Here is a 23339-nt window from a genome sequence, read left to right on the forward strand (position 1 = left end):
AGGACGGGATCTCACTGTGGTAAAATTGGGATTACAGACTTGGATATAACATTACCTTTTCCCTGGGTCTGTCTAGGGCTCTGACTCAAACCTGCTGGTTCAAGGGCTTCAGAGACAGAGCCCAGGAGGGCCCTGGACACTGAGGTCCTGCCTGCTGGCTCCTGCTCACGTCACCGAGGCACATCCTCCCACATCAGTCCCATCAGCTGTGCCAGTGTCACCGGCAGCAGAGCTGCACAGCAGTGCCTGAGCTGAGCCACCTGTAAGTAGTGCAAAGCCCTGTGCTAAAGCCAGACTTCATCTCTGCTGGGATTTTAACCTGAGCTCACAGACAGAACAGTAATTTGATCGTTCAAGCGCGCCGTTACGCAGCCCTGGTGATGATAAGGGTGGTTCAATTCCAGCATTTGCAGGATGGAAACTTTCTCCCTGATGGTTTCTGTGTTGTGATTCCCCCACCCAGCACACATGCCATCCTCAACCATAAATGTGCTCATTTTCCTCTATCATTTCCATCCCCCCAGCACAGCAGCACTGTGGCTCCCCTCCCACACTGCAGCCCTATCCCTGTGCATTCAGGATCACAGTGGGAGCAGGTTTTGAGTGTTGGCAGGAGTTATCTGCAGCAGGGAAAATGCCAGCAGCCCCCATCTCCTGAGCATTAATTACACAGCCCCATGTGCTCCTCTGTTCCCATGTGGAAAAGGAAGATACCCTTCTTAATCCACACCATCACTTTAGTTCACCGTGGCTCACAAGGTGCTGCTGCATCTACAGAGGGGAGGCACAGGAGAGGTGACAAAGATGATTAATAAGGAGGTTATTAACAAATGCTAGAGGTCAAATTCCACACCAGTTCCCAAGTTTGTGCTTGACACAGAGGTCAGTTTTGTGAACGACTCCCCATGAGGCTGGGAGCTGGACTTGACTTTTGGATGTAAAGCAAGGATAGGCAAAAATTAGGTTAAATAGATTTGACCTGCACCTGATAGGAATGTTTCTGAGGGAGAGAGGTGCTTTCTGTGGTATTACTGGAATGTAAAACCATCTCCCAGGTGTGTAACGAGTGGTCACATGGACTGGTGTAGTCGTTTTGCAACCTTGTTTATCTCAACTTTTGGTATTTGAGGGGCTGCTGACAAACAAAACTTTTGAATCTCTTATGGCTTGGGCAGACAGCAAACTGTGTCCTTGCTGTGGAGGAAAAGCACTGCTCTTCTGGAGTAGGGCTTCCATTTAAACATTCAGAGAGCTCCTAGCTCTGGCCTGCCTGTGTTTATCTGTGCCAAGTGTGAATGGGAATTGGAAAAGGAGAAAGAGAGAATGGCTGCGTTTTAAAAAGCTAATTTAGAAGCAGACGCAGTCTTCTGTAAAGATGATTCTGATTGTCCAGAGCTCTTTTAAAGGAACAAGGTTAAATGCATTTTATTGAGAATATAGGATTAGACACACACACAAAATGAACAACATCGTCTTTATTTATTTCATACTTGTACAGCTAAGAGTATAAGCCAGTCAATTCCTGATGATTCAGGAATGCAAGGGGATTTTCTGTATTGTTTTTTTATTTCATAAAGCTCTTTATCTCTGGCTTTGTATATTAGCTACTTCTACACTGCCAGCAGTGCAGTGCACTCCCCCTGACCACTATCCTTCTGTAAGCAAAGGGGGAAAACAGGCATCAACTGGAAACAGGGCAATCCATGGAAGCTACAGGTAAAATCCTTGTGAGTCTATTCCCACGTGCCCTGATTTACCAGTATAAACTACCTCACATGGGAAAGGCTGATGCTCACACTGCTCTTCCACACAGGATGACAGAGGGTTTAAAACAACCCTATGAGGCAGGGAATCACAGTATTATTTACAAAGTGCTGATGTTTTGGCAAATAACATGAGCAGAGCCAGTTCAAATTGAGTGCAGTCTGTGTTCAAAGCCATGTCTGGAGCAGGACTGTCTTTTCTTGTATATTTTTACTCTGTGATTTTTATTTTGGCTGCATCTGTTCACTGCCATTGTAAAAGGAAGGTATAATAATTTAAAGAAAAAGCACGGGGAAGTGGGAGTTTCTTTTTTGTGTCAGGGAAACTGAGGCACAGAGAGGTCCTGGAGGTTTGTGACTGAAGAAAGCCTGTGAAGCAGTGGAGGATTTGGAAACAGAGCCCAGGGCTCCCACGTCATGGCACTGGCAGATGTTCCCTGTGCACAAGGATAACAGGAGAGCAGCCCAAAAGTTCTTCACTTGAGGGAGTTTGCCCACACGCAGGAGGTAAGGGCAGGAAGAGAGTGTGCCTCGTGAGTTTAAGGTTTTGTAGCTTGGTCTCTGATGGAGCAGGATGCTCCAGATATGGATCCGAAAAAAACTGTTAGAAGCAACTCATCTTAAAAATCTTTTTGGGTGAGCACAGTCTCAACTACACATCAGTGTCCCATCAGTGAAAAGGAAAAAGAAAAAGAAAAAGGAAAAGGAAAAGGAAAGGAAAGGAAAGAGAAAAGAAAAGAAAAGAGGAGATTTAAAAATTAATATATTAATTCCAGCTTTTCGTGGACTGTCTGCCTTGTCTCAGCTGTCTGGCTTTACCCTCCCACCCTCATTTTGGTAGTGTCATCTCTCTAGATCCTATCTTACCTTTCTGGAGCAAACACAGACTCTTGCTTATGTAGATGGAGCCAGGATCTGTGCTGCAGAGGAGCAGCGTGTCACTGTGTGAGTTCAAATGAGCTGTGTTGAGTCATGCCAGCTGAGGATCCTGCTGCTTGGATTTATTGCTGAGAAAAGACCAAAAGTGAATGCCCAGCACAAGGGAGGTTTTGCCTTATGTGCCTCATAGGCTTAATTAATATACAGATTTTTGTTCATTGCTAGTTCTTAAAACCAAAATCACTAACAGACAAATGATGCAAAGGACAAGGGCATAAATGTTCTGTTCAAGGCTTTTTACTGTCTATACAGTACTGAGGTTGAGTAGAGCACTCTAAGGCATTTAACAGACATGATGGCATGAAATGCTGAATATAATTAAGCCAGATGGAGCTTTGTTGTAGATTTGAGTGGAGTCACGACTGCCCTTTCTCAAGAAGTTCCTGGTTTAAGGGAACCCTTGGAGGAATTTAGAAGACATGTAGAGGTGGCACTGAGGGACATGGGTTAGTGGTGACCTTGGCAGTGCTAGGTAAACAGTTGAGTTCTATGTTCTGAAAAGACTTTTCCATCCTAAACAATTCTGTGGCTCTGTATCTCTGACATATTCTACTCCATCTATTCTTTTGCATCTCCTGGTTTATCTGCTGCAGTCCCATCTCATGTTCTGCCAGAGCTGGGAGGGGAGTAATGGCAAAGTTTCACAGTGCTCAAATTGCTCCTCATTTAACATCTATGTAACATTTCTTTTTGCTTTTCCCTTCCAGAATTGAAAGGCCTTTTCATGGAGTGCAGTGACCTGCCCTGGAGGGCTCTCCCTGGCCTGTGGTTTCATGCTCTGCAGTCTCATCCAAGACAACTGCATTTGGGATTTCTCTTCCAGCCTATTTCCCACCGAGTAATTTGGAGTAGGTACATTTCTGTAGTGCAGGACTGGGGAGTACTAAAAACCATGCATGGGAAGGTGTCCTGTGCAAAGAGTGCCCTTACACAAGAACATGTATGAATAATAGGAAATGGTTTGGGTGTGGGATGCAGTTGGGATTCATTGTCACTGCAAGGAGCAGAGACCATTGCCTTGGCTTGGTGGTGCAGGTCCAGGCTCTATCTCAGGACTCTACTCTTGCCACTGTCCCTTTGGCATGGGCACACCTCTGCTGTCCCCTGCAGCAAAGGGGTCAGCACCAGGGTGAATTGCAACCTGGGGAAAAGCTTGTCAACACTGCTTGGTGGTTTGAGGCCAGCAGGAAGAGAGCAGAGCAGCAGGGCATTAACTGAGGGGCTTTAGAGGATTGGGAAGGAGCTGAAAGGGGAGGATTTGTTGGCACTTCCTCAATGCTCGCACAGCCCTATTGTGTGGGGAGGATAAATTGGGGTGGCCGGAGGGAGCCGGACTCAGGGTACGGCTCAAGGAGCGCGGCCCCAGTGGGAGCTGGAAGGCCTCAATGGCCGGCCTGAGGAGCACAGCCCCAGTGGGAGCTGGAAGGCCTCAATGGCCGGCCTGAGGAGCACAGCCCCAGTGGGAGCTCCCAGCCTCAATGGCCGGCCCAAGGAGCGTGGCTCCAGTGGGAGCTCGCAGCCTCAATGGCTGGCCCGAGGAGCCCGGCCCCAGCAGGAGCTCCCAGCCTCAATGGCCGGCCCAAGGAGCATGGCCCCAGTGGGAGCTCGCAGGCCTCAGTCTTGGGCCCAGCCGCCTCCTGGGCCGCCCAGCACATGGCCCTGCTCACTTTGAAGCCCCTGGTGCTGCAGAGGGGTGCTTTCTCTGGCTCTTGTTTGCTGATGATCCCTAAATTAAGAAATGCAAATCTATTCAGAGCAGATTCCTTTTCCAAAGGCAACTTGCCTCAGTTGCTAATTCCCCGCATGGCTTCTATACAGACCCCTCGCAAACACCTGCAGCTTTTTTTTTTCCTTCCTCTCCCCCTTTTTCCAGGGAGCGGGTGGCAATGGGGAGTTTATTGAAAATCTTTGTTTTCTCTGATGCAGTGAAACTTGCTTTGCTTTTTTGCCACCTTTTCTTTCCCCTTTTCACAGAATAAATACAGCTGATCCATCTCCAGCCCCTCTGCACGTGCCAGAAGAATAAATCGCCCGCCTCACCCCCAGCCCCCTCCTTTAATTCTTTCCCCTGCTGCTGTGTTTGCTTATTTCTCACTGCAGCTGTAGTGCTGGTCGCAAGCGTGAGTTGACCTATTGCTGGTTTGTTTGGCACTGGCTCTGCAGAGCCATCCCCCAAAAAAGACTTCAAAATCAACTGTTAGAGCCCTCACTAGGCTTCTTTTTTTTTTTTATTATCACAGCACTTGCCTTTTGTTGCCAGTGCAAATACAAATACACACACACACACCACACACAGGCGTGCAAGCACCGGGGAGTGAGGAGAGTGAAGCCCCTGAAATATTGCACTGTCCAAAGTCTACGGGTTAAAACAAACATCAACACTGCGTCAAATAGTTTGCCCTAAGAGTCTTTTGTTATGAAGATAAGCTTGTTATCTCTTTCATTCAGATTTTAATCTGACAGGTCATTTGCATACTGCCAGCCGACTTCAGGGTGTGCATTAGATCCACTTTGCATTTAAATCCTCTGTCAGTCAGGCAAATAAAAAAAGGGGGAGTTAGGGGGGAGAGAATAGCAAAGAACCCCTTTCAGATACTCCCAGTTATTGCTACTACTTTTTGTGCTGATTGTTGATGCAGAGAAGTTCTCCTGGGTCTTGAGGCTCTATGTTTTTGGGTTAGCCAGGATGCCATGAGCTGCAGCATTGAGGTCTTGCAAGAGATCCCATTGTGACCCCTGGGCCCCTTCCTCACCCAAATCCCTCTTCAAACCCTGCTAGGCAGACTCTTTTTCCCCACACTGACCTCTGTTGCCCGGTAAAACCTAGACCCTGCCCTCAGTCAAGTTAAGCCTGTCCTGGGCTTGCATGAGAAGGGATTAAGCCCTTGGGAATAACAGGACAGGGAACAATGCCACAATGCAGTTAACAAGACACCTATTTAGCAACTTTCATGTAAATATGCCTCTTCCCTTAGTTATTCTACTTGTCTTACATGTCTCTCTATATTTTTATTTCTTCTCCACGTGAAGCCTGATCCTGCATCCTTAATCCTGAAGCTCCACCACATGTGCTGGAGGGATTCTAGGGACAAGGCTGTTCTTACAGGTAACAGGAGTTCATTGTGTGAGTGTGAAAGACAAAAGCTGTGGGACAGGAGTCACCTATGGTGCAAGTGCAGGTTGGTTGGGTTGTGTTGCTCTGTGGGCTACAGAGGGCTACAGGAGTTTCTGGTGTCTGGAAAGCACCACTGGCACAAAACCCCAAACAAACCAATGAAAAAACCCCACAACACTTGTTGAAGGTGTTAGCAAAATGCATGACTGCTGAGGATCTGTGGTTCGTGCCACCGCATTTTTCTGTAACAGCACAAGTCGGTAATTTCAGCTTCTGGATCTGACTCCTCTCATGTCTATGTCTGGACAAATTGGTGGCACTCACTTTTCTCTACCTGAGACCAGCCCAAATAGCGTCAGGACTCCTTTGTTTCTTGGAGATCCAAGTACAGGTTCCAGCCTGCCCTGGTTTGGCTGTCCCCACCATCTGGCCATGGACCACCAGGTCCTGCCAGCTCTTGCCAGCACCTCCGCTGAGATGCTGAAACAATGAACTGTGGACAAGATTAAACCTGGTGCAATTCTTGTCCTGCGCATGGACGTGTAACCACAGCTCTGCTGAAGACCACAGAAATTATCCTAAGGTAAGTGAAAGGTAAAACTATGACTCTATTTCCTGAAATACAATGGAGAGCCCGTGAGACAAGGCCACAGTCCCCCTACAAAGAGGGATGGAGTTCCTGGGGATTGTGTCCCAAACCACAGCAAGCAGAGCTATAGAACTTCTCCTTCAGCCCCAATAGGGTTAAAGATTGAATCTGATTAAATTAGTGTATCCAAAAGAGAGGAGTGAATAGTTGCAGGGCATTTATTCAGCTCTAATATGACAAGTTCAATTCTTCTGTTCAGAGCCAGTAATTTTCTTACATATATTAATTATTTGAAATAATTCTCTGAATAGCATCTAAGAATAATTCAGGCAATATATCTTGATAATGAACGTGTTACTAGTGAATGGTTGAAATCTCAGCTGTGCTGGTGACTTTGGCTTAGGTGAATATTCACACGGCATTGTTTCTTCTCTGAAATACTGGTACGTGACTTTCAGAACCAGATTCTGGTCTGAATTGCTGTGTTTATGAGCTTTCTATTATTTGCCATTTCAGTAAATGTTCCTGAAAGTAAATGCCATTGTTTGAATATTGTTGGTAAACAAACATAAAAGCCTGTGAATGCAGGCAGACCAAATTTGAACCATTTATTTGAAATGATGGTGGGGGAAAGGTTTGAAACATATAACCACCTCCAACCTTAAAAGAAGTTGGTGGGAGAAGGGTTTCTCTTCACAGCTGATATCTGCTTCACTCTTTTCCATCTTCTTGTAAGGATTTCTGAGGGCAACCCAGAGCAGCAAACATTTCCAAGCAAAGTCCCACATAATGCCACAGTAATGGAAAACCAGGAACATTTCCAATCTTCAGGCACTCTGGGATAGGCTTCTCCATGGTGTTTGCATGGGGCTGTCCTGTCCCTGCTGGTGGTGTTTGGCACAGGCAGGAGAGAGGTGTGCTGTTCCTGCTGTGGCTGCTGTTTCTGGAGACGACTGGGACAAGGTGATTGAGATATCCAGTCCGTGCTGGGGCTCTCAGGCAAGGTGCTGTGCCCTCAGTTATTTATCATCCAGCAGCACTGCCAGTATTACTGGGACTGAGGCAGCCCAGAGTGGTGTCCAGCACTGCTGGCTGAGCAAAGAGCGTGTCTTTAGTGACAAGGAGTGGCAGCAGAGCCATCCCCAGCCAGCAGCAGGGGAACTGGCCAGGCACTGCAGACTGACTGTGCTGCCAGAGCAGGGCCAGCCCTGCCCCACGCCCTGCTCCAGTCAGCCAGCCCTGTACAATCACAGGCACGGGAGTATTGGAGTTTGGGTGGGAGTTTCTGTCCAAAATCTGGACTGTTTGGCCAAGGATGGAGTGAAAAGGAAAGGCAGAGACACCCATATACAAATAGGGAAGAGCTCCTTCTGCAATCCAGTTTCCAAATCAGGCCCTAAAATTGACAACACTTAAGACCCCTAGACTAAGGGGAATGAATGCAAAATGAGAGCTCTGCAAAATCCCTTGGTTCAAGGCCAGCTCTCTTGCTTTGCTTTGCTGCTCCTTGGCATCAGTCTTCCAGCCAAGTAAGCAAGTCAATGGCTAGCTGTATTGCCAAAAAAAAATCTTCCTAGCTGTTTTCCATATAGCTAATGAGAATGCAAATGTGCTCGTTTTCCAGGCTTGCTTACAGCCTCTGCTGCTTCCTTTCTGTGGATGGTACCCAAGTGTCCTTCCTTTAGCCATGTGATCTAAGTACATCACACTGGCTGCTGGGGTTGTCCTTGTGTTGCCAATGAGAAATGGAGTGTTTTGAGTGGAATGACAAAGTAGGAAGCAGAGCCTCTCAAGCACCTGCTGTGCACTATCCTTCCACATGCTGTCCCTGGAGAGTTAAAGAAAGACCAGTTTAGAATAAGAAAGGCAGACAAGAAGGTCCGTCTTTGTAAGTTAGATATCACATCAGAGATAGTCACACGGTATATGGACTTCAGTGAGCCCATGGTTGGGCACTGTAGAGTGTCTTTGCTGGGTTCTCCTTGGGAGTTTTCCTTCTTCTCATGAGCAGTTTCTTCCATACTTACGAAGTGTTGTTTTTTCTAACCCCCCATCAAAAGGTTTCTCATTGGGCTTGCAATGTGATACCACTTAGAGCTGTGATCCCTTCAGAAATGGAGTGGTGATCCTGTTTGTACCTTTCACTGTGCTTCTCTATTGAAGAACAGAGCCTCTCTTGACCAAAATCTTTTGTCATACATTGTACAATCAGCTCTGGGTGCTTTTCAGCTACCCGAGTCTGGACAGAGTCCAGGCAGTGTCCCAAGCCCTGTTTTTCAGGGACATGTCTCTTGCCTGGCTCCCTTTCTGGGGATGTTGGATCAGAGAAGAGAGCACAGTAGCCCGTGGGCATTGTTGCATCGTCTGTCCTGACCGGCACTCTGGACTCTTCAGCGACCGTGGGGACAATTCAATAAAGGGACATAACATCTGCGTAGGAATTTTTTCCACACAGACACACACACTTCATCCCTAGACAATGCAGGAACGCTGCAAAGTGAGGCAAAGCTGTCGCCTCCTGAGCATTGCCCTTTTCTCATCTCTCCCGTCTGGTGTATGTCTCCAGATTTGCCTCCAGTCTTTAAGAGAGCTCAGGTTCCTCTGGTTGAGCCTCCCACTCTGGCCACCAAAGGGCTTCCTCTGCTCTGAGAACAAGTCCCTTTTAAAAGCAGCCTGACATCTTTCCTTTGTTCCTAGCTTTCCACTAGGATTTTCCATGATGCAATCCCGTATGGGGTTACTGGCAAAGAGCTGTTAAAAGTCAGTAGCTGTGCCTGGAGCAAACCCATTGTTCTGCCAGCACAGAGCCCTTCAATGCCGCTGACTCCTGCATGGCCTTGCTCCTGCCCCCCAGCCCCACCGGCGGGAGGGACGTCCAAATCCAGGAGGGAAACAGACAGAAACGCCAGGCACAGCACAAAGAGCAAGGCTTGATAAAACACAGCCACGGCCCCTGACCATCACTCTGGCTGGGGCTGGGGACTGGGCTCTGACTCACCAGATGCGTCTCACTTTTCCTGGGCAAGTTCACAGGCTGCTGCTCCGGCGGAGAAGGGTTATTTTGGAGTGAAAAGCGAGAAGCTGTAGCCTTTATCCTTTTGGAGGAGCAATTTACAAGGAAAACAATGCAGGATTCTCTGGAATAAGGAGTATTAGCTGCATCATCTTTTAAAAATAATTTAGCCAAGTGAATGTTGGCTGGGGATTAGCACCCTTGCAGGCACTTGGGTTGCAGTGAGGGGATGTTTGCTGAGATTTATTGATGCTGGGGATTGTTCCAAATGCATAGGTGACATCTAATGCCAAAGCAGATCTCTGGCTTGCTAATGAGATAAGTCAAAGGCTCTGCAAAGTTTTCAGCAGCACAGCCATTAACCCCAAGACTGCAATATCCTTTGTGTTTTTCCAGCGTGTTCTGCCAAGATTTTGCCTTAAGCAGAGAAAAGATGAAAACTAGAGTGTCTCACAGCTGAAAACTGCTGTCTTGTGTGTTGTTCCCTGGGACAGAGAAGAGCCTGTGTATAATCACCGCTGAGCAGGGAAACATTCCTACTGTCCAGCACAGTCATTTTCTTTGGTGTTGGACAAGTGGAAAAAGGAAAAAAGCCACTGAGAATGGTCCTGTCTGGGGAGTTGCAATCTTACATCTCCCATCCTCCTCTGCTTCTGGTGCTTGGATTTATGGGGCTCCCAAACTCAAGTTTCAGAAGGGCTTTCTAGGTATTTACACAAGATGCTTCATTTCCATCCAAGCAGGTCTTGTTATGGGAATTACTTTTTGTGGTAGCATGAGATTTTCATCTCTACCCTTTACTAGGGCTTGCTCACTTGAAATGGAGACAGGCTGCAGTTGAATTCTGGTAGTAACTGACCAAGACTGATGATTGGAAAAATCCCTTAGCTAAGATATTTATAGGAAATAAACAAATTCTGTTTTAATGATGCTGAAATATTTAGTGACTTCACTTTGATGTGCCTATGCTATTGTGTTGGGAGGACTTCAGCTTTTATATTCTGTCCTCTCCTGCAAAATATGAGACATTTATTCCTAGAAACTTCCTATTTAAATCAATTTTTAAAAATACCTCACTAAAAAAAAAAAAAAGAAAAAAGAAAAAAGTTTAAAGTTAAGCCAGTACTTTTGTTCTGCTCCATTTTTTTTAAATGCCAACTGCATCAAAATGAAAACTAACATGACTTGGATGTTTGAAGCAAAATTCTTGTTTCCTTTTATTCTCTGTAGTTTCTTGGTAAGGAATTACTTCCACTTGGGTTATTTAGACAATGATTTTCAGAGTTAAAGGATAAAAAGAGAAGAGTCCAGGGTCATAGATGTGTCAGTATTGTGGCTAGGTGCTGTGGGACTTCTTCCTGTATTTCACTAGCAGAATTGAAGAACCAAGGCAGTGACTCAGTGGTAAGCTAATGAATTACATCCAGCCTTCAAGGAAAAAACCAAATATTTGTGATGATAAGGTAACACGTGCTATGTTATTGTTAGAAGTATGTTCCAGTCTCATGTGTGTGCTGAATAAACAGCTTTGGTCTCCTTGCAATGAGAGAAACATTTTGAATCACCCCTTGTACCGTGAAAAAGACTCTCCTGACCACTCCTATGGAAGTGATTCCAGTGTGGGTCAGTGCTATTTCAAAGACTGGTTGATTCACTTGACAGAGGCATTCCTCATATCCTTTCTTTAGTGTACAAAATGAGCAGCTCACCTGCCCTTCCAGCCCTCTGGAAGAGGCAAAGCCATCAGCAAAGCCATGATTGTTTCCATGGTCCCCTGTTGTGCCGCTTCAGACAGTGCCCAGCTTTGCTTGTGCCCAGGTCCAGCTTCAGATTTTACAGGATTGCTGTTCCCAAAATACACATGGGCTGTGCCAAGGATGAGTCAGACAGATGCTGTTAGTGGTGCACTGGGTGGTGGAAGTTAGCCCTTATTCATGGGAGTCCATGAACAATTAAAGGATGAAAATTGTAATTAATGCCAATCAGTATGAGTTAATGGAAAATAGAATGGGATGCCTCTCTTTAGTTTAGTTGATAAAAGTGATAGTAACATACAAGACTTCTGTGAGACATTTGACTGGGTACCACATGACATTTTGATTAAGGATCTAGAGCAGTATAAAATCAAGAGCGTGTGCATTAAATGGATTAAAACCTGGCTCCCTGACAAGTCTCCAAATGTAACTGTAAATCATCTGCCAGCTGTGTTTGTAGCAAAGTCCCTCCAGTATTCTTGGTTTAAATATCTTTATCAATGACATGGAAGAAAAGGTAAAATCACCACTGATGTAGTCTGTTGATGGTGTGATGAGACGGAAAGAGTAAATAATGGAAAGGAGAGGTCACTGATAGGGAGGAATACAGTGCACTTGGGGTGGGGAGTCAGGCCCAAGCAAACAACAAATATGGTGATGCAGGTGAATGCAAGAACAAAGAATAAAAGCTGTGTTTATAAGACAGTGAACTCCAGGAAGAAGGAGCCTGAAGAAGCTTTTGGGAAGTTTTGTTTTGGTTTGGTTTTTTGTTTTAGTTTTTTTTTTTTTTTTGAAAAGTTTTTCACCAGCCAAAATCGGTTGACTGGATGTTCTTGGTGCTGAGCTGTAACTGAGCAGGAGGACACTTGGAGGTAGAAAGAGCACAGAGTGTCTCTAATGTATTTCCTCCTCATGGCAGTGCTGCTGTGATGAGTAAAAGCATCAAAATGCTGGAGAGGGTTCAGGAAAGAGACAGGAAAATTTTGGAAAGATAGAAAAGCCCTGAGTGACTCCATTTGCTAAGCCACAATAGCAAAATTGAAGATAGAGTTGTTCCCAGTTTGGACAACTCCAGATGTGGGGAGTGAAGTAAATACTAGGATATTATTGTTTTTTTCTGTAGTAGATCACTGCACAGCAACTGGAAGCTGAGTGTGGAGGCAGTCAAATGGGAAAAATGTTTCAAGGAGTCAGCTTAATCAGGAATTAATTTCTGTTGTCTGGAATCTTTGTCCAGGCTCAGCAACTCATGGCATACCTGAGTGCAGGACCAGAATCTCAGCCAGATTAAACCAGCACTGCTACACTGGCATAGCAAGATTGGTGACTGACACCTGCACATAAGTAAAAGCTGAAACTCTGCTTATGTAGAAGTCTGTACTAAAAGTGCCAAGGCCTGGGGGAGGTAGAACTTGTGAGTTCTTAGACACCTTTATATCCTGGTCTATACACAAATGTGTAAAAAACCACTAAAGTATTTTTAAACTAGTATAGTACAAGTTCTTGAATAGGCATCTCAAATTTGATTTTAAACTGCTGTAGGTGGTGCTGGTAGTAACTGCAAATCTTTGGATAGGTGTTCACAATGTAAGCAGCTGTGATAGCTGAAATGTTACCATACCCACAACCAATTGGTTCTTGTCCACCTCAGCTTGAAAAGATTACATCCAGCAACGGGTTTGTGGGGTGGCAGCCTCTCTAGGAAGGTGCCAATGAGCATCTTGTGGTTAAACTCTCAGCTAGCTCAGGAAGGACAAGGATCTCCATCATAACATGTATCCACAGCATGAACCAACATCTAGGACTGAGTTAAGTGTAGTTGCACTGGTGTTGCTGTGTATTTAAGTTGTTTGGTAAATAAGATCTAAGGCAGTTCAAGTTTCATTGAGAAGAACAAGCTAACTCCAGGGATGGCTTTACTGCACCTTTGAGGTAGCTTAGGCTAATGCAGTTTATTTTGCAGGATCAGGCTAGGAGAGTGCATTGACAAGTGGCAGATCAGTCACTGCCAACTGTTTATATCCTGTGAGCAGAAGAATGCCCCAGGCAGATTCATTTTGATGTTTTATGCCAACACAATGAAGTCGTAGGGAGCCTACAACTGACATAATTTACACACCATGGAGTCAGAAGACCAATGAACACTGAATCCAAAAGGGACCTATTTTAACTTACATTTGCTTACAAGGCTTTGGGGAAAAAAATTCATGTTTTGGCTAACCCATCTAGCTGAGCACTGCATCCAAAAGGGGCAGCACTGCTCTTCTGCTTCCTGCCTCACCTTGTCTCTTGAGGAGTTGAATTTATTTGCTGCTTGTGCAGGCTCTGTTTTGGTGAGCTGGTTTCAAATTGGATCCAATCTACTTTGAAAAAATGCAGCTTTCAGAGTGGTTTCCCAGTCACTACAGTCCAAAAGAGCAGGTGGGATTTTTGTGGCTCCCTTCAGTTAAAAGGGATGAAGCCTGTTCAATAACAGTTGATTTTCTGACTTGGACTCTTTGAGATGGACATTGCATTATCTTAAATCCCTCTTCACAACAGCAAAGCAAGTTACCAGCATACTCTAATGACACAAATTGTGCAAGAAAGCAGTCTGCAGGCACAGTGACCAGGTTACACAGGGGCAGAGTTAGTGGGCTAAGCAAAGAATGAAAGTCTAGACTAGACTTAGAAATAACACATGGTACTGTGCAGGTTGAAAAGCTACAGTAAGAGGCACAGCTGCAATTCACATATCTGTGGGGTTTATGGTGACACTGGAAGAGCCAACATTTGCCTCTTCCATAATCTGTCACCCATCACTGCTGCCTCAAGCATGGGAAGTTTCATTTCCTATGAATCATGGTGTGACTTGAAAAGTTAAATCCTACATCTTTCTGAGCCTCCACTGACAAAATAGTAGAATAAGTCTGCTGTGATGTTCCTGCCTACTTAGCTGTTGCTGGAAATCATCCTCTGGCTGTTGGTATCTTCATCAGCTTCAGGTTTACCTGCAGACCAGACTGCTGTGGCATCCCAGGTTGGTGGATTCGAGATGCTGGTGGAAAAACTGCTTGAGTTAAAGGCAAGTGTCTGATGTCAGGGGACTCCTGCCAGTCATTGTTCTGCTGTTTGTGTGAAAACAGGCTGAATTCTGTGGTTTTGCTATGTAACATTCTTATGTAGCTGGCTGAGTCGCCAACATGATAAATGCAATTACTTTTTCCAATTGTTATTTTTGCCCAAAGCATGCAATTGACACTGAAGTCTGCTGGGCAGAAGGGGAATGTAGTGGCTGCTCACATCCCCACAGCGGCACAATGATGTGAAGGCATGGGCCGCAATGGTGGGAAGCAAATGCTGCACATGGTATGTCAGGAGCAGGCACCCATCTGTGTGTCCATCAGTCCTACCTTCAGATGTCAGTGGTCGGGAGTAATCTGATTTTTTGGTGTCATTGAAGGGAAAAGGATGAAGTTTCTAGGTCAGCTGCAACATGATTTTCCCTGGAAAGGTGGGAGGGAGTGGGATTTGGTTGTGCAATGTAGTGAAGGGAGCTGTATTGCACCATCTGGGAGGGGAGCAATGGCACCAGAGCCGCCTCCCTCTCCCCTGTGCCCATCACAGCCAGCCCTGTCCCAAGCTCCCCACAGGAGCATTTCCAAACAGGAAAAAAGATTTGCTGCCCTTCTCCAGTGGGAGGCAAGACTTAACTGGACCCTGAACTTGGGAGGGAGCACAGCTCTCTCATAATGATGGGGATAAGGATGCTTTCACAGAGAGTGGAGATAGGCTGGCTAATTTGGGTTGTCTGCACCCTTTGGGCAACCAGCACTGCGGGGTGAGTGGTGCTGTGGGCTCCCTGTGCTGTGACTTATTCAGCTGAGTAAAAGGACAGCCCAATCAAGCTCCCACCGTGGTGGTTAAAGTTTGTTTTAGCCACCTTATCTAATCTCTCCCCTAACTTTTGCTGGGGGAAAGCGTTTATTGCTTATATCGTGTTACTCCATGAGCACTTGCTGGCTGCGGCTGTTTGCGTGTGTATATGTAGATGTGAGGACAGATAACTTCAGGCCTTGCAGTTTTATGGGTCAGTCAATCCAAACTGCTTCCACTGGCAGATGTGGGGATGTGCTGCGTTCATTACCTGTGGGCCATGTGCTATCAGGGTGTAAATCAGCAAAGCGGGGCTCTGTTTATACACATAAATTGCCCCAATGTGACAGCTTAATACCCTTTTGACTTTTTACCCTCTGCGGGGGAGAGCCTCAAATGTCTTGCAGCACTGCTCACCCCCGGGATGACGGCAATGCGGGGAAACCAGCCCCGCTATAAAAGGAGCGAGCACGCTTTGCTCCCGTGTGTCTTCAGGCTTGGCTGCGTAGCCAGCAGCTCCCCGCAGGGGAAAGGCCCTTCCAACAGACCAGTCCAACAGGAAATTACCTGCTCACCCTTTGCTAAATTACTAGCTGGACAGCCAGTCACAGGGTCCCAAAAATGCCAGCTCCATCTATCCCCCTAGGGACATGATTCCCAGGCACGCAAGATCCCGGCCTGTTCACCGCGAGGGCAAACCCACCTGGCCTGGCCGTCCCTTCCCTGCAGCGCCTTGCGCAAGGCTCGATTTCATCTCCTCTCTGGGACACAAAGATCACATGGCTCAATTTTCCCTGAGCAATCACAGGGTAAAACCTGCCAGGCTTCCTTCAGCTCTGGCTGAAGGGTTTTCTTACTCCAGGAGATGCTTTATTTTTTTCAGCAGATGAGAGGGTGTTCCCAATGAGATAACAGGGAGCTGATGAAAGGGAAGAAGTGCCAGGACATTCACAACAAAAAGGATTGTTGTGATATTCTGAGGAGATTTCCAAATTTAAATGACGTGGGAGCAGAGGTAAGATTGTTGAAATTGAGATCCTTCCCATTAGAAATATCCTTTTTGCGTTCCCATATGTTGTCTCCATCATCTTGGAGAACAGGAGCTCATGGCTGTATCCAAACCTTTGGTTACCCCCTTGACATTTTTCCTAAATCTGACTGCACTAAACCTCCTAAACCCAACCTAGAGAAAAAGGGACCCTCTTGATCAGGACATTTTCTTGTGCTGGCAGTGAGCAGCCCTGGTTGGGACTTTCAATTCATTCCATTATCCTTTTCAAGCCCTCCTCCCCATCAGCATCCAAGCTCTGTTGGAGTACGGCAGGTCCCAGCTCACTTCCATGCTCCCCCCCCAACCAAGAGCATCCCCGTGCCCTTTATCTGCAGCAGGCCTTTCCCAATCTGCTTTTAAAGAGCAAGTTGAGCCTGAAAATTGATGCTGTAGGAGACTGACCTTGTTAGAATGTCCTTCCCTCTGGCTGATCCCAGGTCAAATGCTCTCAGTTTATGAGTCACTGACTCCCACAGTAGCTAGACTGCACCTACCTCTACTTCTGCTCGCCCAAGCAGCAGGAAAGACCCTGCAGCTGGGATGTTGCATGGAGCCAAAGGTGACCCCATCCCTGCTCCTGGCCTTGGATCCCCTTGAGGCCCAAGAGGTGGCTTTGGTGCAGGAAGGGCTGAGGACCAGTTTAGGTGGCTGAAGAGCAGTGCTGGTGCTACCCTGTGCCTGCAGGCACCCCATTTTACCTGGCTGGGACTCCTTCCCATGCTGACACTACTCTTGTGGCATTTCTCAGAAAGAGACCATAATTCTAAACTCTCAGCCCAAATGATGCCATTTCTACAGGGCACTTTGTGTGATTCAGAGAACTGTGGTTTCCTGCAGAGGAACATATGAGGCAACTCCAGGTTGGATGCTCTGGTGTTTAATATCAGGAGTGCCCCAGCTGCAGCCTTTGTCTCACCATGGGTTCAGTGTTTTCTTGTCTACCCAGCTCTGGCAAGACTTGAAAGCAATTGGTATCTTTGAGGACTCTGTCCTTCTGGTAAAGCTGGTTGAAATTGGCCAGGGAGTTCAAAAGTTTTATTAGGGAGAAAGACAGACACACCCACAGCATGATCACAAACTAATTGTTTCTCTAGGAAACTAGGCTGAAAAAAAATGGTTGTTTAAGTAAGCAAATATTTTTCTTGAAGACACTAGAGCAGGGGAGGTGGGAGGGAAATTGTATGTTTATATTGATGTTGATCCAACCTCCCCTTAAGCATTAGTTTCTTGGTTTAAATCTCTTTATCCCTATTTATGCCCATTTTTATCATGCTGGTTATTAGTCCTAATGACTTGCTCTGCCCTGTGCTGCCACCTTCATCTCAGCAAGCTCCCTTTTTGCTGCAGAATTCTGCAAACCACTTTGCTGAGATCAGCCCATCCAAATAACTTCACACATACAAACAATGAACCAGTGAGGGAATGGGGGTTGGCAGGGCCCCACAGAGGCAAGGCATAGATGTGAGAAAAATAAATCGGTGGCTCAAGCTCTCCTGTAAGGCTCCTGTTTCAGGATTTGCAAACTGGTTTCCTCTATCAGCTCCAAAGCATCAGAGCTGCTAGCTAATACTAGGGCAGTAAAGGCTTTTTTGGTATGAGCTGTCAGCCAAAAATTCAAGTGCCTGTAAGTTGTTCTAGCTTTTCCAAAAATGGGTGCAGTGGTCAGGTGTCCCTTTGATGTGCTCCTGTTTATTTACAAAGAGCCCAAAAGGTCCCATTCCCCCAAAGGTGGCAGGAAACAGGCAGGGACATAATTTGGTACCTTGTTCTTCCTGTTAGGGCTGATCTCACATGTGAGTAAACAGTGGGTGCGTGGTGAGCTGCAGCAAAGGCTTTGCAGCCTGCACAGCCACCCATCCTCCTGTTTTCCAGTCCTGGATGCCTGTGAGAGTCTCCCTTTCACTTTCTTCCTGGCTGGCTCAATGCAGGAAATCAGACTGATTAAAAACTAAAGAAGAAAAAAAAAATTAAAAAAAAAAAAAAAGAAAAATGTGTTTCTTTAAAAGCAGAAGAAAAAAAATTAAAGATCATTTTAATTAGGTTTGAAAAATCTGCGGCACAGTTGACAGGCGAGCTGACAGGGCTCCCTTTCACCGGATCGCCCAGCTCAGGGTTTTTCATCTTGTGTGCAGAATATTTTGACATTCATGCTTTCTTGGCTCCGTTTGTGGAGCCCAGTGGAACCTGCAGCCTAATTAAATGTAACAATTCCTGAAAATGAGGGTTGTTATTTTTTTTCCTATGGATAATAATAGAGGTTTTATTTTAAAATGAGCTGATCTATTTACTCTAGGCTGCCTGCTTCCTGACCTGGCCTCAGCACCTGAGGGGACAGGAACAGAACGAATTAGACAGGAGCTTAGTCACTGGAAAAGATGAGGGTGTTAATGTATGCGTGTGTGCACATGTGTCCTGCATGCTCTGCTAGAAGAGTTGAGAGGTGGAAGGTTAGGAGGCTCAGATTTTCCCTGCAGCTCACTTCTCCCCTGACTTTTGTGGTTGGGTGCTGATTTTTGGGCAGTGCCAGACCCTGGAGGCTCTAGAGGGGCTGCACAATCCCTGCTCTGGCTCCTCCACTGTGGGTACCAGCCTGCAGGGAGGGTGAGCCAGGGCCTTTGCAGACCTGGGGCTCTGCAAGCCAGGGGGTGATGACAGAGCCTTTGTATAGGGAGCTGTGGTAAACAAGAAAGAAAATACAAGTCAGTATTGTCGAGGACTGGATGTGCCCAACTATGCACCCTTGGTGCCCAGAGCTTTCATTCCAGGGCTTTTACCACAGTGGTTCATTTTTACCATGGTCTTACTCCTGGTCCTTGAGTACATCCCTGCATCCCTATGCCTGGTGAAGCATAGGCCAGCTCCAGGAGAAAGTCACAGAAAGTTGTTCGTGCCTCTTCCTGTGGGTTCCCAGGGCCATTGTGCCTCAGGCCTGTCAGCTGCCATCGCTGCAGCTGGGCAGCACTGCTCAGGTGTCACTGCTCATGGCTTCCTGTGGGCTGCCTGGCACTGAGAGCACCCCAGTGTGAGAGCAGAGTCCCTCTTTCATCTCAGAGTGGAATCTCCTTGGCTGACAAGGAGGAGATGGTGACAGAGGCTGAGGAGTACTCCTTCCCATCCGCTTCCCTGTGCCCCTGGGCTTAACACTGCTCATTAAACCACCTCAAAATTTCCCAGCTGATGTGCCCATTGCTCTGCCAAAAGCAACAGGGTAGGACACAAGCAGTGCAAACCACTCCCAGGCTTTCCTTCTCCCCACTTCCCCCTGCAGCTCCAGGGAGCTTCCCTCAGGCACAAGAAACCAAAGCTTCAGGGGCACTGGTCCCTGCCTGGCCAGGGCAGGACTGGCTGGCGGTGCCCACTGCCTTTCCCAGCCCCCAGGGCAGGACTGGCTCCTGGTGCCCATTGCCTTTCCCAGCCCCAGGGCAGTTCTGGCTCCTGGTGCCCACTGCCTTTCCCAGCCCCAGGGCAGGACTGGCTCCTGGTGCCCACTGCCTTTCCCAGCCCGCAGCCTGATGGCAGCAATGAATCAGCAGCCGGTGGACTTGTCAAAGGCATTCCTCCACTTTAATCCTATTGACAGGGACTACTGCCTGGAACAGGAACTGCGGGGTGAGCCATGTCAACAGCAGATTCTTATTACAGATAATATTGATGGGGCCTTTTCTTGAATAATGAAGGGAAGAGCCCTCTGCTTTGACGTTTGTCTCCAAAACCTAGAATTACTAAGAGTTTAACCATCGGAGGGGAGCTTAAGATAGTTGCATCTTAAAGGATCTGCTTTCTTGTCGCATTCAAGGCTGGGGAAGGAGTTTAGCCCATACAGTCCCTGCTGACCTTTTCACAGCTCTTAATAAATGTTACAGTTATAAATAAAGTCGGATGGATTTTTCTATCTACTGTAGGATGTTATCCACTTTCTGGAGAAAAAAAAAAAAAAAGGTAAAAACCCCCAAATCCCTGTTTAATATCACTGTTACTCATTATCTTTGGTAGCTGCATGGTGAAAGGCAAGTAGGAAGGGCAGGGGCAGGACAATTCAGGCTGTATTACCAGGGTAATTCCTACCACTGCACATGATTATGTGTGTCTCTCTAAAAGGGTGGACTGGGGCTGTTTAAATCCATTCTGATCCTACTGGCAAAGCTCAAACCAAGATCAGCAGCTCTGGAAATATTTGGGGAAAGTTTTGTTTGTTTGTTTTTAAATTTACTTTCTGATTTTTCATTCTTTAAAAGAGCAAAAAACCCTCTCTATCTGGTCTGGTCTCTATCACTTGGTTCCCTACAGGAGTGGAGGCACCAGAGCTGCAGGGGAGAGGCTGCCTGGAAAGTCAAAACAGGGCAGAAAGCATCAGCTGTTCCAGGAAATAACCTGTCTTTGCACATTTCCTCATGTTCAGGCTTCACTATTATGAATGCAAGCACTGTGATGAGAGAAGGTAAGGAAGGAAGATGGGACTGACTAGTGGGCATTCTTGAATTTTAGATGCAACCAGGATCTCAAAGGTGTCCCTCTGATACCGGGGACACCTCCAAATGGGGTTTGGACCTCTAGCCTCCTATTGGGACAGATAAGGAAGACAGCAGGCAAATTTGATTTTTGTCCACATTTCTACCTCCCAGATCCTAGAGCTGGCCCAGGACTGAACTGGCAGGTGGTTTAAGTTAGAACAGCCACAGGGCTGCTCTAACTTAAGCCAGCTGGAATCTCTTCTGGGGCTGGTTCTACCAGCCAAGGTTTGCTGGATTATAGTAGGGCCCTGAAAGCCTCCAGCCTTTCACTGCATGGCCTTCACAAGAGGACCAGGGAGCAGATGACACAAAAATGTCAGGGCAGTTCCCAGCTGGTGCTTAAGGACCAGCTTTAATTCCTTCACACTGCTGCAGAAAATCAGTATCTGGTCCAAGGAAGCCTGTTCTCATGGTATTTTTAGTCTGATTGTGAAGACCCTAGGAGTTTTGGATTGCCCTTAAGGTTCTGAATATTGGGCTTTCTGACTTGAACTGTTAAATATTTTCCATACATAAACAGCAGCCACAAAATTTCAGCCACAAAATTCAAAAATGGATGTCTTGTGTTTTAGATTTTAAAAAAAATTAAATGCCAGAACAAGACAGAGGAAAAGCAAAGTCTCCAAAGCAGTTTAGTTACTCTAAGTGCGTCTTATTCCTATAAGATGAGTTCTTGACACAGAAACTAAGTGGGCTCTCTTGGCACAGTTCCTAAAAGTGTGGAGACCCAGCAAATACAGGAGGGACCATTCCTGGGGCTGACTGGTCCCCCAGCACATGATGGGGTGCATGAGAAGGCAGCCCATGCTCTCAGTGTGCACCCTGGACCTCTCAGCACTGTCCATGTCTATATCAGTGTTTTAATCTCCTTGGGTCCTCTAACCCAGGAACAGCCATGGCTTACATGGGCACTTGTCTTCCTGGGACAACAGAGCACCACGGACCCATTTCACTGAGCAGCTTTGAAATCCCACTGAAGTGCAGTCTTCCTTCCCTTCCAGACATGATTTATTCCTTTTTTCTTTCAGAAGCTCAAAGTGTGGGATAGAAACTTAGCCCTGCTCCTCAAAAAGGGGACATCTCCTCATCTCCTGTTGTTGCACAGGGAGCTGAAATCTGGCCAGTGCAAGCCACGGGTGGTACCTATGGAATTAGCCCTTCATCCCAAGGGCTCAAAAATCAGTTGGGTCCTTCAGGTCTTGAGGGGTTTTTTTTTACTCATCTCTTAAAAAAAAAAAAAAAAGGTGATAAATATTATTTTCTCCATGCTTTCTTTTTTTGTTTGGAGGTGCCTTAGGATGCTCTGAGTTCATGTTTCTCAGCTTTTTTCAAGAACCTGGAAGTCCAAAAACTGCTTTTCGTTATTTCTTCTCTTTTAAAAATGAAATCTGAGATTTTTGCATAACACATTGAAGCAAGAAGGTGAGGAGGGGGTGAAGAAAAACAAAAAGTACTGTGGGACTAAAATTTCAAGAGCTGGCAACACTGATTATTTTTGTTTTTCTTTCTGTTTTCCAGAGGAAAATAAAACCATCCTCCATTTTGCTGAGTGCCAGCAGTGTGAACAAAAATATAAGGTGCTTCAGGGCAGGAAGAAACTGTGAAGAAATAGGTTTTTGAATTCCATTTGTCTCGGATTGTCTGAAAATTGTCTCAAGAGCTGCCTTCTGGAGACAGCTGCCCTGCTCTGAGAGAGGGCAGAGACGTGTGTGGGGGTCTCAGACTGGGACAGGACTCAGGGTGCAGCTGCCTCTGATTGTGCTCAGGTCTCAGCAATGCCAGGCTCTCAAGGAGGACAAGGAGAGGTCAGCTGTGCAGTGGAAAGGCTCCATGAAGCTCTTCCTTCCATAGGAGCATCATCTTCTGCAGCAGACATCCTGGCTGGCCAGGACCAGGCCTGGCAGGCAGCAAGGTGGAAGAGGAGAGGCTCCCTTCCTGCTGGTCACCTGAAGTCATGGCAATTGTGTGCTGCCCCTGTGCTCAAGGAAGACACACAGAAGGACCTGAGTCTGTGCTGAGGTGTTCATGAGGTACCCAACCACTCCTCTGGTGCTTCCGAGACTCCCAGGCCACCAGCAGCCAGAGGGATCCATGCATGGAAGCTCAGAAAAGTAGGATATTGCCCTTAAGATGTGACATCCCAAGGGGTGATGTCCCTGGGGTGAGGATGATGTGTGGATCTCTGCTCATGCACCCACAGCAGGTATCTCCTGCAGGTGTTGAACACCACAAGTGGTTGTGGCTGCCTCACCTTGGCTGTGCATGTTCTGCACAGGGGCTGGTGTTTATTAATGGTATTTATTAATTTATTATTCAGCTCTGGCAAGAGCTGCTGGAACCAACATGGAGCTCCAACTGCTGTTCCTGCCTGTCCTTCATCACTCATGCTCACATCTTTCTCAGGCTCACTCTCTTTGGGTTGAAATTTTCCATGCTTTGTCTTAGCCCAGTGACACATTTTTGCCGAAGGTATGGACAGTGCTCATTGGAGTCCTCTTTGTAGGGCTCCTTGCTAATCTCTGCCTTGTGGTAAAGGTCCATCTTTCATGTCTCAGGAGACATCAGGCTGAAGAAAATCCTTAGATCCTCCTTTATTTACTTGTTTATTATTTGAAAAAGTTATTTAAAATCTTACATTTCAGTCAACTAAAACTTAAAAAGAAATCTCTTGTTTAGATCTTCCCCAGTGGAAAACTAAGCAACTCTGGCAAAATTAAAGTTTTTCCATGAAACATTCAGATTTTGTGAA

The 23339-nt window shown here is 46.4% G+C and overlaps 1 long non-coding RNA gene across 1 annotated transcript; it reads left to right on the forward strand.

Moving 5' to 3' along the window:
* The first annotated feature begins 81 nt into the window (after positions 1-81).
* Positions 82-23339, forward strand: LOC113459082 (uncharacterized). Its single transcript, XR_003379945.2, has 5 exons — positions 82-262; positions 3410-3550; positions 5733-5808; positions 20367-20517; positions 22109-23339. It is a non-coding gene; the product is annotated as an uncharacterized LOC113459082 (long non-coding RNA).

This window comes from Zonotrichia albicollis, chromosome 12, assembly GCF_047830755.1.
Source record: "Zonotrichia albicollis isolate bZonAlb1 chromosome 12, bZonAlb1.hap1, whole genome shotgun sequence".
NCBI classification, from domain to species: Eukaryota; Metazoa; Chordata; class Aves; order Passeriformes; family Passerellidae; genus Zonotrichia; species Zonotrichia albicollis.